This window comes from Macaca nemestrina, chromosome 6 (assembly GCF_043159975.1).
Source record: "Macaca nemestrina isolate mMacNem1 chromosome 6, mMacNem.hap1, whole genome shotgun sequence".
NCBI lineage: Eukaryota > Metazoa > Chordata > Mammalia > Primates > Cercopithecidae > Macaca > Macaca nemestrina.
The window spans coordinates 6178729-6191651 of record NC_092130.1 but is presented as its reverse complement, the minus strand read 5'-3'; the positions used below and the strand labels follow the sequence as shown (position 1 = coordinate 6191651).

Below are 12923 nucleotides of genomic sequence, written 5' to 3'. Positions count from 1 at the left end.
GCTCCTTTTTATGGTTGAATACTACTCCATCGAATGGACACACACTTTTTAAAAAAAGATGTATCAGTTGATGGATTTGGGGTGCTAGATGGCTTTTTAAGGGATAAGACAATGCATACAGCTGGTAGGGGAAGAATGACAGTAAAATGGTTTAATCCTAAAACAGCTTCAACTCCAAACCTTCTGAGCTTAGCCAGGGAGCCCAGGATAGCTCCTTTAAGCAAATGCTACTGCACCAGTGATGAGCCCTACGTTAGAGACAAGGACACAGGGTCCCAGCAAGACAAGGAACTTGTGTTCAAGGTCACCTAAGTGCCACAAAGCAGGAGAGAGTTCAGAGTTCTAGGCTTCCACACCTCTCGAAGCCACTTCCCCAACTCAGCAAGATCATCTCATACAATTTAAGTTGCCATCAATTATGAAAACATGTTTTTGACACACCACTAGGAAGGAGAAAATGCTGCCAACTAAACTATGATACATGGCTTGCTGGAAATATCAGTTGCAAGATGCATTTACAATTTCAGAGATGTTAAAATCTGAGTGAAAATGTGTCCTAAATTGATGACATACAGTCCCTTTCTGCAAGTGTCGGATGGTTCTAAACACTCTTCCCCATCTTCTCTTCCTTTGCCCAGTTCTGCTTCCTTCCTTCTGATTCTTGTCTTAATGAGTTCTCATCCAAGGACCCCAAGCTATAATCCCCAGCTTCCTTCTTTCTTCCCCTCTTTCTATTTGCCATCTAATCGGTAACCTCACCTGGCCAATCCTCTAAAGGACTCTTCATTGTGACCAACCCTTTCCATCCCGACTGTCATGGCCCTAGCTCTGGCCTCTTCCTTGTCTCCTAGCACACCTGCAATGTCTCCCATCCTCCACACTGCCAGATCACCCATGAAACAACGTGGCCTTGCTCCCCATAAGCCTATGCTCCCCTTTCAGCTGCCTATGGAATAGAGTCGAAACTCCTTACTACAACGCCCAGGTCTCAGCTTGTCTCCTGGGTCTCCCCGCAGGCTTGGCCCAGACACTACACCAGAGACAAGGACACTTAGTGCCTCCCCACCAGGCAGACATGCTGTGGGAGGAGCATGTTCCAATGCCCTGCCTTGATCCTGGGGTCCTCCTCCAGAAATGCTTTTCCTGCATTCTCATTTGGGGTACCCTTTCATGGGGCTCCACCTGTCTCCCATTTCTAGCAGAACCAACACCTCCTTTGTTTCGCTCCAAGGCTGTTAGCACAGCCCACTGTTGTAGCCCTTGGCTGTGCTGCGGTGCACACAGAATGCGGGCCTCCCACCACAAGGGAGTAGCTATGTGATACTGGCTAAGTCACGGGATCTCCTAGAACGCTGCAGAGGAGGAGTCCTTTCATTTGCTCTCCCCAGGCATCACCGCTTCTCTCCCAGTCCCTTTTCAGCTCCACCACAAAAGAGGAAGGGGTGCTGATTCTTGATAGCCAGGGCCTTCCATGGAGCTGAGGGGAAACTGTGCCTCAGTGATTAACACCCAGGGCACTGTCCTCTCTGGCACTCTGGTCTCAGACAGGTGGAGCCTGTTCCCCAGGGCGCACATCTCTCTCCCTCCCAGGGAGCTGTGTGGGTGAATGTGTTCAGCCCCAGCTCATGCTAGCCCAAGATTTAGATTTGGAAGGGGAGTGCTCAGGTGGAGAAAAGGCTTATCAAGACCTCCAACCTCAGTTGCTTATTTCAGTCCAGGTTTTACCAGAGAACTCTGCTCTCAGGGAGGTGGTGGGGCTGTTGGTTTCAGATAGTTGCCCAGTTGATTAAGCACTTCCTTGTGAACACTCGGCTCTTGCTCCTTGCAGATAGTTCTGCGTTGAACAGGGAGGAAAGTGAGCAACAGGACTTGACGGAGGGTTTCCTGGACCTGCATCCCAGTGCCACCTGGATACCAACAAAACATCTCCTTTCACTTCAAACAGTAAGTGCATCACTGTTGCCATTGTCTTCATCTTCATCCTCCTCACCTGTGTTTCCCTTCGTAGCCTGTGCAGTCTTTGAGGGCAGGTGCCTGTCTTATTCATCAATGTTCAAACAAGGTCCCAGAGCACAGCCGGTGCTCTCCATGCTGGGTTATCTGAAGCACAGGGTTTGGGTCTAATTATTCTAGTGAGTAACAGGGGACAAAGATGACTGTGTTCTAGAATGTGACCCCATTGGACTATTGGGGAAGGGGAGGATTTCTGTATACATCATTAAGAGAGAAAGACTGCGACATCTTTGTGGTATCAGTGTCTGGGGTTGGGCCTGCCGAGAGGCCCTGCGGTCTCCTCTGAGCAGTGTGGACCTGCCTCTCACAATCGATTGCCAGGAGCCCTGGTCTCCCTTCATCTTCCAAGCTGAAATTGAACGCCCTTCCTTCTTTATAAAACTGCAGCCCTTGGCGTGTCTTCTATTCATTGTGATCTTGATGAACTGCAGGAACTAGAGTGGTCCAATGAGCGCCAGCGACTTGCACGTATTGCGGCTCTATGAAGGAGGAAAATGAGAGAATGCACAGAAGAGGGAATGATGGAGATGGCATTTCTGGACTTCGGGCTCCCACTGTTCTCTCCCTTGGAGAATTCTGAGATAACCAAAAGTTGCTCCCCATGCTGGCCAGCTCTTTTCACAGTGGGCCCTCATTTGTGGTGCTTCTGTTTGGCTGGGACAGTTGTGAGGAGTTTGGGGGTGATGGGACCAGGTCTGAGGTGCTCCATTTTGGCCCCGTGGACACCCTGGGGTTGATGTCTTTTAAGGCTGAGAGCAGAGACCCGGAAGACTTGAGCTTCCCTCAGATGCACATGATGCCTCCTCTTTGATTCTGGTTGACCCCAGGCTAAGGACCTATATATCCAGTCCTTATCAAATCTCCTACTGGCTCTGTAAACTTGCCATGTATGTATCTGATTGTTCTCTTTCTCCCTAGTCACCTCATCGCTCTCTCTTTTGTTTTATGTTTTTTGTGTTTTTTTTATAGGAGACCTTACTTTTTAGAGTAATTTTAGATTCACAGCAATATTGAGCAGTAGGTACAGGGATTTCCAATATACCCTCTGCCCCAACATGTGCAGGGCCTCCCCTGTTAACGTCCCCCACCAGAGTGCTATATTGGTGAACGACGTTGACACAGCATGATCTCTCAAAGTCTTGACTCTTCGTGTTGTATGTTCGATGTGTTTGGACAACTGTGTAAGGACATGTATCCATTATTATAGTATCATACAGAGGAGTTTCTCTGCCCTAAAAATCCACTGTGCTCTTCCTACTCATCCCTCCCTTTCCCGAATCCTGGCAGCCATTGACATTTGTACTGCCTCCATAGATTTGCCTTTTCCAGAATGTCAGATGTTTGGAATTATACAGTAGGTAGCCTTTTCAAATTGGTTCCTGTCACTTACTAATATCTGTTTAAGGCTCTTCCATGTCTTTTTTCTTTCTTTTTTTAATTGATTAATTAATTGATTAATTTTATTATACTTTAAGTTCTAGGGTACATGTGCACAACGTGCTGATTTGTTACATATGTATACATGTGCCATGTTGGTGTGTTGCACCCATTAACTCATCATTTACGTTAGGTATATCTCCTAATGCTATCCCTCCTCCCTCCCCCAACCCCACGACAGGCCCTGGTGTGTGATGTTCCCCTTCCTGTGTCCAAGTGTTCTCATTGTTCAATTCCCACTTATGAGTGAGAACATGCGGTGTTTGGTTTTATGTTCTTGCAATAATTTGCTGAGAATTATGGTTTCCAGCTGCATCCATGTCCCTACAAAGGACATGAGCTCATCCTTTTTTATGGCTGCATAGTATTCCATGGTGTATATGTGCCACATTTTCTTAATCCAGTCTATCATTGATGGACATTTGGTTTGGTTTCAAGTCTTTGCTATTGTGAATAGTGCCACAATGAACATCCGTGTGCATGTGTCTTTATAGCAGCATGATTTATAATCCTTTGGGTATATACCCAGTAATGGGATGGCTTGGTCAAATGGTATTTCTAGTTCTAGATCTTTGAGGAATCTCCACACTGTCTTCCACAGTGGTTGAACTAGTTTACAGTCCCACCAACAGTGTAAAAGTGTTCGTATTTCTCCACATCCTCTCCAGCACCTATTGTTTCCTGACTTTTTAATGATTGCCATTCAAACTGGTGTGAGGTGGTATCTCATTGTGGTTTTGATTTACATTTCTCTGATGGCAAGTGATGATGAGTATTTTTTCATGTGTCTGTTGGTTGCATAAATGTCTTCTTTTGAGAAGTGTCTGTTCATATCCTTCGCCCACTTTTTGATGGGGTTGTTTGTTTTTTTCTTGTAAATTTGATTGAGTTCTTTGTAGATTCTGGATATTAGCCCTTTGTCAGATGAATAGATTGTGAAAATTTTCTCCCATTCTGTAGGTTGCCTGTTCACTCTGATGGTAGTTTCTTTTGCTGTGCAGAAGCTCTTTGGTTTAATTAGATCCCATTTGTCAATTTTGACTTTTGTTGCCATTGCTTTTGGTGTTTTAGTCGTGAAGTCCTTGCCCATGCCTATGTCCTGAATGGTACTGCCTAGGTTTTCTTCTAGGGTTTTATGGTTTTAAGTTTAACATTTAAATCTTTAATCCATCTTGAATTAATTTTTGTATAAGGTGTAAGGAAGAGATCCAGTTTCAGCTTTCTACATATGGCTAGCCAATTTTCCCAGCACCATTTATTAAATGGGTAATCCTTTCCCCATTTCTTGTTTTTGTCAGGTTTGTCAAAGATCAGATGGTTGTAGATGCGTGGTATTATTTCTGAGGGCTCTGTTCTGTTCCATTGGTCTATATCTCTGTTTTGGTACCAGTACCATGCTGTTTTGGTTAATGTAGCCTTGTATAGGTTGAAGTCAGGTAGCGTGACCAGCTTTGTTTTTTGGCTTAGGATTGTCTTGGCAATGAGGGCTCTTCTTTAGTTCCATATGAACTTTAAAGTAGTTTTTTCCAATTCTGTGAAAAAAGTCATTGGTAGCTTGTTGGGGATGGCATTAAATCTATAAATTACCTTAGGCAGTATGGTCATTTTCACGATATTGATTCTTCCTATCCATGAGCATGGAATGTTCTTCTATTTGTTTGTGTCCTCTTTTATTTCGTTGAGCAGTGGTTTGTAGTTCTCCTTGAAGAGTTCCTTCACATCCCTTGTAAGTTGGATTCCTAGGTATTTTATTCTCTTTGAAGCTATTGTGAATGGGAGTTCACTCATGATTTGGCTCTCTGTCTGTTCTTGGTGTATTGGAATGCTTGTGATTTTTGCACATTGATTTTGTATCCTGAGACTTTGCTGAAGTTGCTTATCAGCTTAAGGAGTTTTTGGGCTGAGATGATGGGGTTTTCTAAATATACAATCATGTCATCTGCAAACAGGGACAATTTGACTTCCTTTTTTCCTAACTGAATACCCTTTATTTCTTTCTCCTGCCTGATTGCCCTGGCCAGAACTTCCAACTCTATGTTGAATAGGAGTGGTGAGAGAGGGCATTCCTGTCTTGTGCCAGTTTTCAAAGGGAATGCTTCCAGTTTTTGCCCATTCAGCATGATATTGGCTGGGGTTTGTCATAAATAGCTCTTATTATTTTGAGATACATCCCATCAATACCTAATTTATTGAGAGTTTTTAGCATGAAGGGCTGTTGAATTTTCTCAAAGGCCTTTTCTGCATCTATTGAGATAATCATGTGGTTTTTGTCTTTGGTTCTGTTTATATGCTGGATTATGTTTATTGATTTGCGTATGTTGAACCAGTCTTGCATCCCAGGGATGAAGCCCACTTGATCATGGTGGATAAGCTTTTTGATGTGCTGCTGGATTTGGTTTGCCAGTATTTTATTTAGGATTTTTGCATCGATATTCCTCAGGGATATTGGTCTAAAATTCTGGGTTTTTTTGTTGTGTCTCTGCCAGGCTTTGGTATCAGGATGATGCTGGCCTCATAAAATGAGTTAGGGAGGAGTCCCTCTTTTTCTATTGATTGGAATAGTTTCAGAAGGAATGGTACCAGCTCCTCCTTGTACCTCTGGTAGTATTTGGCTGGGAATCCATCTGGTCCCAGACTTTTTTTGGTTGGTAGGCTATTAATTATTGCCTCAATTTGAGAGTCTGTTATTGGTCTATTCAGGGATTCAACTTCTTCCTGGTTTAGTCTTGGGAGGGTGTATGTGTCCAGGAATTTATCCATTTCTTCTAGATTTTCTAGTTTATTTGTGTAGAGGTGTTTATAGCATTCTCTGATGGTAGTTTGTATTTCTGTGAGATCAGTGGTGATATCACCTTTATGATTTTTTGTTGCATCTATTTGATTCTTCTCTCTTTTCTTCTTTATTTGTCTTGCTAGTGGTCTATCAATTTTGTTGATCTTTTCAAAAAAAAAAAACAGCTCCTGGATGCATTGATTTTTGAAGGGTTTTTTGTGTCTCTATCTCTGTCAGTTCTGCTCTGAACTTAATTATTTCTTGCCTTCTGCTAGCTTTTGAATGTGTTTGCTCTTGCTTCTCTAGTTGTTTTAATTGTGATGTTAGGGTGTCAATTGTAGACCTTTCCTGCTTTCTCTTGTGGGCATTTAGTGCTATAAATTTCCATCTACACACTGCTTTAAATGTGTCCCAGAGGTTCTGGTATGTTGTGTCCTTGTTCTCATTGGTTTCAAAGAACACCTTTATCTCTGCCTTCATTTCGTTATGTACCCAGTAGTCGTTCAGGAGCAGGTTGTTCAGTTTCCATGTAGTTGAGTGGTTTTGAGTGAGTTTCTTAATCCTTAGTTCTAGTTTAATTGCACTGTGGTCTGAGAGACAGTTTGTTATCATTTCTGTTCTTTTATATTTGCTGAGGAGTGCTTTACTTCCAACTATGTGGTCAATTTTGGAATAAGTGCGATGTGCTGAGAAGAATGCATATTTTGTTGATTTGGGGTGGAGAGTTCTGTAGATGTCTATTAGGTCCCCTTGGTGCAAAGCTGAGTTCAATTCCTGGATATCCTTTTTAACTTTCTGTCTCGTTGATCTGTCTAATGTTGACAGTGGGGGTGTTAAAGTCTCCCATTATTATTGTGTGGGAGTCCTAATCTCTTTGTAGGTCCCTAAGGACTTGCTTTATGAATCTGGGTGCTCTTGTATTGGGTGCATATACATTTAGGATAGTTAACTCTTCTTGTTGAATTGATACCTTTACCATTATGTAATGGCCTTCTTTGCCTCTCTTGATCTTTGTTGGTTTAAAGTCTGTTTTATCAGAGACTAGGATTGCAATCCCTGCCATTTTTTGTTTTCCATTTGCTTGGTAGATGTTCCTCCATCCCTTTATTTTGAGTCTATGTGTGTCTCTGCACATGAAATGGGTCTCCTGAATACAGCACACTGATGGGTCTTGACTCTTTATCCAATTTGCCATTCTATGTCTTTTAATGGGAGCATTTAGCCCATTTACAATTAAGGTTAATATTGTTATGTATGAATTTGATCCTGTCATTATGATGCTAGCTGATTATTTTGCCCATTAGTTGATGCAATTTCTTCCTAGCATCGATGGTCTTTACAATTTGGCATGTTTTCACAGTGGCTGGTACCAGTTTTTCCTTTCCATGTTTAGTGCTTCCTTCAGGAGCTCTTGTAAGGCAGGCCTGGTGGTGACAAAATCTCTCAGCATTTGCTTGTCTGTAAAGGATTTTATTTATCCTTCACTTATGAAGCTTAGTTTGGCTGGATATGAAATTCTGGGTTGAAAATTCTTTCCTTAAGAATGTTGAATATTGGCCCCCACTCTCTTCTGGCTTGTAGTTTCTGCCGAGAGATCTGCTGAATGGGCTTCCCTTTGTGGGTAACCCGACCTTTCTCTCTGGCTGCCCTTAACATTTTTTCCTTCATTTCAACTTTAGTGAATCTGACAATTATGTGTCTCAGAGTTGCTCTTCTCGAGGAGTATTTTTGTGGCATTCTCTGTATTTCATGAATTTGAATGTTGGCCTGCCTTGATAGATTGGGTAAGTTCTCCTGGATAATATCCTGCAGAGTGTTTTCCAACTTGGTTTCATTCTTCCCATTACTTTCATGTACATCAATCAGACGTAGATTTGATCTTTCCACATAGTCCCGTATTTCTTGGAGGCTTTGTTCATTTCCTTTTACTCTTTTTTCTCTCAAGTTCTCTTCTCACTTCATTTCATTCATTTGATCTTCAATCACTGATACCCTTTCTTCCAGTTGATCCAATCGGCTACTGAAGCTTGTGCATGCGTCACGTAGTTCTCGTGCCATGGTTTTCAGCTCCATCAGGTCATTTGAGGACTTCTCTACACTGTTTATTCTAGTTAGCCATTCTTCTAAACTTTTTTCAAGGCTTTTAGCTACTTTGCGATGGGGTCAAACTTCCTCCTTTAGCTTGGAGATATCTGAATGAAACCTTCTTCTCTCAACTAGTCAAAATCATTCTCCGTCCAACTTTGTTCCATTGCTGGTAAGGAGGTGCATTCCTTTTGAGAGGGAGAGGTGCTCTGATTTTTAGAATTTTCAGCTTTTCTGCTCTGTTTTTCCTCATCGTTGTGGTTTTATCTACGTTTGGTCTTTGATGATGGTGATGTAAAGATAGGGTTTTGGTGTGGATGTCCTTTCTGTTTGTTAGTTTTCCTTCTAACAATCAGGAGCCTCAGTTGCAGGTCTGTTGGAGTTGCTGAAGGTCCAATCCAGACCCTGTTTGCATAGGTATCAGCAGCAGAGGCTGCAGAACAGCCAATATTGCTGAACAGCAAATGTTGCTGCTTGATCATTCCTCTGGAAGTTTCATCTTAGAGGGGTATCCATCCGTGTGAGGTGTCAGTCTGCCCCTACTGGAGGGTGCCTCCCAATTAGGCTACTCAGGGGTCAGGGACCCACTTGAGGAGGCAGTCTGACCATTCTCAGATCTCAAACTCCATGCTGGGAGAACCGCTACTGTCTTCAAAGCTGTCAGACAGGGACAGTTAAGTCTGCAGAGGTTTCTGCTGCCTTTTGTTTGGCTGTTCCCTGCCCCCAGTGGTGGTTTCTACAGAGGCAGGCAGGCCTCCTTGAGCTGCAGTGGGCTCCACCCAGTTGGAGTTTCCCTGCTGTTTACCTACTCAAGCTTCAGCAATGGTGGGCGCCCCTCCCCCAGCCTCGTTGATGTCTTGCAGTTCAATCTCAGACTGCCGTGCTAGCAATGAGGGAGGCTCCGTGGGCATGGGACCCTCTGAGTCAGGCATAGGATATAATCTCCTGGTGTGCTGTTTGCTAAAACCATTGGAAAAGTGCAGTATTAGGGTGGGAGTGGCTCGATTTTCCAGGTGCCATCTGTCATAGCTTTCCTTGGCTAGGAAAGGGAATTCCCTAACCCCTTGTGCTTCCCAGGTGTGGTGATGCCTCGCCCTGCTTTGGCTCACGCTCAGTGGGCTGCACCCACTGTCCTGCACCCACTGCCCTGCACCCACTGTCCGACAAACCCCAGTGAGATGAACCCGGTACCTCATTTGGAAATGCAGAAATCACTTGTCTTCTGCATCGCTCATGCTGGGAGCTGTAGACTGGAGCTGTTCCTATTCGGCCATCTTGGAACCTTCTTCCACGTCTTTTTATAGCTTGAAAGCTCATTTCTTTTTTAAAACACATTTTTTTAAAAAAACAAAGCTCACTGTTTTAATGATTCAGTTTTTGAGTGGAAAAATAATAATAATCATAGCAGCAGCTAGCATTTACTTAGCTCTTACTAGGTGCCTATAAATACCATAATTGTTTAATTCCCCACAATAACTGTCCCGTATTTTGCTTAACTACTCTATCTCAGATTACTCCCAGATTTTCACTGTGTTTGTGTATAAGAACTTTCATTTAGATTGAATTGTGACCAAACATTACGTTTCAGAGTTAAGATTACTGTGAGTCCCAGGGCATAAATATTCTTATTGCCCTTGGTACAAATTGCCAAACTTCATCCCCAAAGACTTATATAAATTTAAATGTCGTTAATTATACAAGAAAATGTCCATTTCCTTGCACCTTTGCCAGCATAAGGTGTGATATTTTAATGTCATTTTGTCGTTTGACTATTTTTTGATAAAGGAACTCATCATTCCTTTGTTTTTATTATTCAGCAAAATTTAACATGTTTCCTTATTTTAGCTTATTAGCTCTATTTTTCTTTTCTTTCTATGTCCCTCCATTTATTTATAAAATTAATGTCTCTTTTGCATGTCAACTTATTTATTTAACTTCTTACTAAATTACAAGAACAGTTAATGCGTACTTCTAAATAAAGAGGTAAAAGTTCCCTTTACTCTTTAAGCCCATAATTTTATTTCAAGAAATAATTACTGTTAAGAAAATGGGGCATTTTCACCCAAATACACACTTACAAATTGGAACTCACTTCATATTTTCACACTTCAATATATCACTCACTCTGTGCCAAACCTACTGAGCTATCTTAATCTTTTTCATAATTACATGGTGTTTCATTATATGGAGGTATCACAATTTACTTATCAGTCCCTGTAGGCATTTAGGCTCCTTCTAATATTTGGAAAACTCATTTATTTTAACATGGAATAATATTCCATCATCTAGACGAACCATTGTTTATTTTTATCCACTCACCTACTGAAGGACATCGGTTTGCTTCCAAGTTTTGGCAATTATGAATAAAACTGCCATAAACATCTATGTGCAGGCTTTGTGTAGACATAACTTTTCAACTCCTCTGGGTAAACACCAAGGAGACCGATGGCTAGATCATGTGGAAAGGTTATGTTTAGCTTGTAGGAAACTGCCAAACTGTCTTCCAAAGTGGCTATACCATTTTGCATTTGCACCAACAATGAATGAGAGCTCCTATTGCTCCACATCCTCACTAGCATTTCATGTTGTTAGTGTTCTAATGGATTTTAATTATTCTAATAGGTATACAGTGGATCATCTTCTTCTCTTGGGTTAATGGAATCACCATTTATGTGCTTGCCCAATTTAGAAACTGGGGAGTTATTAGAGAGTCTTTCTTCTGAGGCAGTGGCAATGTTCTGGGTTCCCTTTTCTCCCAGGCACATGACCAAACACATTTCTCCAGCTTCCTTGCAACTAGTCATAGTCATATGACTGAGTTCTGGCCAATGAGTGTAGCCAGAAGTGATGTCACCACTTCCAGATCTGGGCCATGAAACTCCTCTCAGGGGAACCCTTTCTCACTTTCCCCATTCACAGCTGAACTATAAGGACTCTGAGGGTGTTGGGATGGGAAAGCCTCAAAAAGGAAAGCCTGGATCCCTGAATGACTACATGGAGTTTGGTCACCAACTAGATTTTTTGTAAATAAGAGATAAATTTTAGTCACAGAGATTTTGGTGTTTATCAGTTACCACAGCTAGGGGTACAGTATCTAACACTCTCCAAACATAGTCTGATTCTGAAATTGTTTCTATAAACTTTATAAAATTAATCAGAGAGGAAGAAAGAGGAAGAAACGAAAATAAACCAGGCTTGCAGCACATTCAGCATTAATCACGAGTTCAGCCTGCTCTCTGACCTGCTTCCTCATAGTTTTTTCTATTGCTCTAGAATTATGTAGATCCTGTTACAAGACTACATAGTTCCCCTTGACTGTTCCATAGAGCAGCTATACAACATTAATATTATGAAACATTAAGTTTTCCCTTTGAGATATGCTTTCAGATCCTACATGCCAGTGAAACTACTGATGTCAGTTGGTCTGAAGGAGCCCATAAGAAGGTGACTCACCAAAAAGGGCGGTCTCCACATACTGCTGATTTCACCCCCGATACCCTAACCAATCAATGACCCCAATTTTCCAGCTCCTCACCCTCCATAATCCCCTTAAAATCCCCAGCCCAGAACTCCTCAGGGAGATGATTTTGGGGGTCTCCTTTCATATCCTCACTCAGCACCCTGCTATCATTAAACTCTTTCTCTGTTGCAAACCCTGCTGTGTCAGGATAATTGGTCCGTTACTGAACAACATGCATACAAACCTGTTGGTCTCATAACAATCCCAAGACTTGAATTAGGGTAGACCATTATTTCCTCATCTGTAAAATGGGGATAATAATAGTATTTTCCTTGTGAAATTATTGGGAGGGTCAAATGTGATCTTCCACATAAAGCAGTTAGCACCAAGCATTTAGTAGGTACTCAGCAAGTGTTAGGATTATTATTAAAATCCTTTCAACTCTTTCACAAGTGGCAGGGGAATGTTTGGCTGAGTAGAGAAGATGCTGAGATTCAAGGTTACGGACAACCAGGCCTCATTTCTTACCTTCTGTTGCATATGTTTTTCTCTCACAAGTGTAGGGAGGTAAACCCGGGCTCCCTGATATCCATGGAACACACTCTTTATAACTAAGAGCAGTGGTTCCTTGATATGGCAAACCTTGCTCCTATGGTTATTTTGAGGTTATTTCAAGGTCTTTGTCCAGGGGCTGAGAAACCCCTTGGTGATAATAGATCAGAGTGAGGGCACATAGCACCAGCAGGACTCACTGACTTGGCTGACACCCCAGCAATGGAGGAGAATGCTGAGTCTCAGGACAGCAGCACAGCCCAATACCTGGCCACACTCTCCATGACTTCAAACAGATAAGAACTGAAAGCACTGCTTCCTGTGAGCTCCCACGACACTGGAGCCCAAGCCACACTTCTTTGGGGTCCCCACTGTCAAGTGCTACTCACAGGGGTGAAAGCCATTCTCCATCCCCCCCTTCACTTTTCAAGAGAACCAGTCAGAGCCAGTGGATTAGTTTCCTGTTGCTTCTGTAACTAATGATCACAAATGCAGTGGCTTAAAACAACACACATTTACTCTCTTACAGATTTGGAGGTCAATTCCAAAATCTGCCTCATGGGTTAAAATCAAGATGTCTGCAGGGCTGGTTCCTCTAGAGGC

At 42.4% G+C, this 12923-nt stretch overlaps 1 long non-coding RNA gene across 1 annotated transcript in view; it reads left to right on the top strand.

Annotated features, from left to right (window-relative positions):
- Window positions 1-1407: 1407 nt before the first annotated feature.
- LOC105480905 (uncharacterized) overlaps window positions 1408-12923 on the top strand; it is a 64898-nt gene continuing 53382 nt past the window's right edge. The window contains exon 1 of the long non-coding RNA XR_986661.2: window positions 1408-1944. This is a non-coding gene — a long non-coding RNA (uncharacterized lncRNA). The remainder of the gene's footprint in view (window positions 1945-12923) is intronic.